The sequence below is a fragment of the Procambarus clarkii genome, chromosome 26, assembly GCF_040958095.1.
Source record: "Procambarus clarkii isolate CNS0578487 chromosome 26, FALCON_Pclarkii_2.0, whole genome shotgun sequence".
Lineage (NCBI taxonomy): Eukaryota > Metazoa > Arthropoda > Malacostraca > Decapoda > Cambaridae > Procambarus > Procambarus clarkii.
Window position 1 is genome coordinate 12,387,974 of NC_091175.1, and position 3,924 is coordinate 12,391,897.

Genomic DNA, 3,924 nt, shown 5'->3' on the forward strand with positions numbered 1-3,924 from the left:
AGCCTTCCGTCGACACCACTGTAGCAACCAGCCTTCCGTCGACACCACTGTAGCAACCAGTCTTTCAACCACTCCAAAAACCCAGAATTCAACAAAAATCTGATACGTGGTTTAATGAAACGTATCTTGAAGTGGGACACATGTATACAGATGTATACTTTTGTTTCGTTATGAGACTGAAGGAGGTGTCTACAAGGGAATGTGCGAACGAGACAGGAACGAAGACTTTGCAGCCTTCTACTACATATAATCACACACACACAAGAAAAGGTCAACTGGTGGGGACTCACTGAGAAGCTGAACCACCTTGTACTGAACGAACCACTACGTCTTAACGTCTTAGCTAAACAGCCTGATCAACCATTCAACTCCTGCTGTAATGGGGCAGCAAGAAGCCTCACTGACTGAGACTCTAGCACAAGTGAAATCGCCAACAACAGCCTAATCACCAGACATCAGACCCTGAAGAAGAAGAAGAAGAAGAATGAAGAAGAAAGATCCATTCCAAAGAGGAAAGAAGAATGAATAAAGATATCTTTACACCACCAGGCCGAGTGTAAGCAGTTAAGCAGTCCAGCAGGTGAGTCAAGCCTTGTGTGGCCTTCCTCTTTCTTCTTCTCCTCCTCTTCCTCCTCCTCCTCCTCCTCCTCTTCTTCCTCCTCCTCCTCCTCCTCCTCCTCCTCCACCTCTTCTCCTCCTCCTCCTCCTCCTCTTCTCCTCTACCCACTGCCCGCTCACCCGCTGAGTATCGTGGCTTCGTATAAGTCTAAGATCAAGTCATTATCAATTTAGGGAGACATACAAATGAAATTTATCTTCTTACCATCTTCTAATCATCGTCTAATCATCGTCTTATCGTCTAATCAAAAGGCTGTGATTGGTGGACATGTATATAGGAGCCGCCTCGTAGATCCTAATTGGCCTTCAGTTTCGTTCAGTTTCTTTCACACGATGAAAGTGATACTGTGTAAATTCCTGTTTTATTTGTAATGAAGGTCTATGTATGAGACTTTATTATGAGGAGGCTGCAGTATGAGGAGGCTGCAGTATGAGGAGGCTGCAGTATGAGGAGGCTGCAGTATGAGGAGGCTGCAGTATGAGGAGTCTCAAGTATGAGGAAGCTCTAGTATGAGGAAGCCTCCAGTATGAGGAAGCTCCAGTATGAGGAGGCTCCAGTATGAGGAGGCTCCAGTATGAGGAGGCTGCAGTATGAGGAGTCTGCAGTATGAGGAGGCTGCAGTATGATGAGTCTCCAGTATGAGGAAGCTCTAGTATGAGGAAGCCTCCAGTATGAGGAAGCTCCAGTATGAGGAGGCTCCAGTATGAGGAGGCTCCAGTATGAGGAGGCTCCAGTATGAGGAAGCTGCAGTATGAGGAAGCTCCAATATGAGGAAGCTGCAGTATGAGGAGCCTCCAGTATGAGGAAGCTCCAGTATGAGGAAGCTCCAGTATGAGGAAGCTCCAGTATGAAATACTTCTACTAACCTAACTACTAGTAGAACTACTAGTTAGTAATACCTCTACTAACCTAACTACTGCTACTACTAGTAGTAGTGTAGTACTATCACTATCACTAGTAAGAGTAGTAATAGCGTTAGTTCTAGCAGCAATAGTCATAACAGAACTTACCGTAATTCCAGTATTAGGAATAGTTAAATTAGAGATTTTTTTTAGAGATTCTCAGTGTATTCATTCATGGATCATTGAAGTATTTTTGTTAACTATTGAGGTTAATTATCTTGAGGTTATCTTGAGATGATTTCGGGGCTTTGCGTCCTCGCGGCCCGGTGCTCGACCAGGGCCTCCACCCCGAGGAAGCAGCCCGTAGCAGCTGTCTAATTCCCAGGTATACCTATTTACTGCTAGGTAACAGGGGGGCATCAGGGTGAAAGAAACATTTTGCCCATTTGTCTCCGCCTCCACCGGGGATCGAACCCGGAATCTCAGGACTACGAATCCGAAGCGCTGTCCACCCAGCTGTCAGGCGCCCTGACAGCTGGGTGGTGGTGAACACAGCTGACCTGAAGTTGTATCTGACTTTATTAAATGTATTATCATCGGTATCGTTCTTAAGGGGTAATATTATTTATTGTATTGACTATTAAATATATTATTAATAATTTATTAGTTTGTTAATATTATTATCATATTATTTTGTGGTTTTTTGACAATAGAAATATTTTTTTCGTTTATTAGTAAGGGAAGGACGACACTTGAGGCTGAGATAAAGCTAGGAATGATCTTAGTTAAATCTCAATTTGTCTGTCTGTCTGCCTCTCTCTCTCTCTCTCTCTCTCTCTCTCTCTCTCTCTCTCTCTCTCTCTCTCTCTCTCTCTCTCTCTCTCTCTCTCCTTTATCGTTTTCTCATCATAATTGCTCAATTTGTATATTTTCACGTGTCTATCTATGCATTATGTCTCTGTATAAGAATTTCCTGGTGTGTGTATGATTGCATTTCTCATACAGCTGCTCTAGTGTTTCTCTGTTCCCTGTTAGAGTCTGAACATTTCATAATATAAAACATTTTTTATATTCAGTATTATGGATAGTAACATTGTAATCTCAATTATTATGCTCCCGCGAGGCTGTGAATGTCAGCTTGCTGGGGCCAGCGGGAGCAGATGCTGACCCTCCCGTCCACGTGGTCGGCGGTGTTGTGACGGCTTGGTGGCGGGGAGGTGGGCGGAGCCTAAGCACCACACTGATTGTTTATTGGTTAACCTCTGGGGAGTTGCATACCGCTAGATTATTTGCCTCCTTAATTTTCTCCGTTTGTATTATATATTTATTCCGCTTTTTTATGCTAGTGCATGTGAAATTAATCTTCTCTATGCGATTATTGGATTCACATGACTGGTAATCGAGAGGTGTATGTAAATAAAAATCGAATCAGAGAGGCTCAGATGGCTTTGTGGATTGTGGGAGGAGTCATGGTCAAAGTGGGCGTGGTTTGGGCTGGAGTGGGAGACCACATGGCCACAAGGCGGCCACGTCAGTCACCCTCAGCCGCAGGTGGTGAGTGTTTGCGGCTGTGGACGTGAGCACTCGGCGTGGGTGTGTGCGTGTGTGTGTGTGTGTGTGAGTGCCGCACGAGACGACCAGCTGGTGGTGGTTGTGACGTCATCATAACTTGTTGACGAGCGATCAGCTGGTGCGGACCACGTGCTCCTTCTAACCCATTTGGTTGGATGAATAAGTCAAACTCATCCACAAGAAACAAATACTTGGATAGTTTCCCGGGTGTTAATTGAGCCATTCTAAGTGGAGAGAGATAGGTAGTTAACTATCCTTTCTTCGTCGGTTTTTAAAGTAAAACACATAACAAGCAATACACATTTCCTGGATTTTTAGAATGATGTCATTCTGGCCGTAGACATTCCCAGTGTTTAAACACGTTTTGAAATGCATTTGTAAACTCCCATCAAACAACTACTGAACTACCGAATAAGCAACGCCATTCGCACGCTAAGACTATCCTTCAGATCAAACAAGAATTACGTTATTATCGACAAACCGAAATTAACAGTGAAGACAATTTGACATGATATAAAAAAATTAGAAAATATAAAAGAACACAAAATATTTTTATAAACACTTAACTGAAAGAGGAATGAAGACTGAAAACTAATGAAGGAAAATTGTCAACAAATTCAATATCATTTAAGGCAATATACATAAAACAGTGATTTTTAAGTTAAGCAAATTTAGCTTGAAGAGACAATGAAAAAAAGTCTTGAAAACCAACATTTTGAATCTACGAATTTAAGCTAAAAAAAACACACACACACACACACACATATACTGGCTCCAAGAAAAGACTAAAAACAACACAATTATTTAAAGTCTGAGAAAATGAAGTCTATAAAACAGGTTTCAATTCAACTGAAAATCAAGACCTTGGTCATTGAAAAGTTCAGGTTGTGT

The 3,924-nt window shown here is 42.4% G+C and overlaps 1 protein-coding gene across 1 annotated transcript in view; it reads left to right on the forward strand.

The window, feature by feature from the left end:
• The first annotated feature begins 3,013 nt into the window (after positions 1-3,013).
• The window catches only part of LOC123756627 (protein lozenge), a 69,546-nt gene continuing 68,635 nt past the window's right edge, over positions 3,014-3,924 (forward strand). The window contains exon 1 of the mRNA XM_069331918.1: positions 3,014-3,924. This exon is cut by the window's right edge and continues 692 nt beyond it. The gene's annotated coding sequence lies outside the window, so the exon portion shown is untranslated.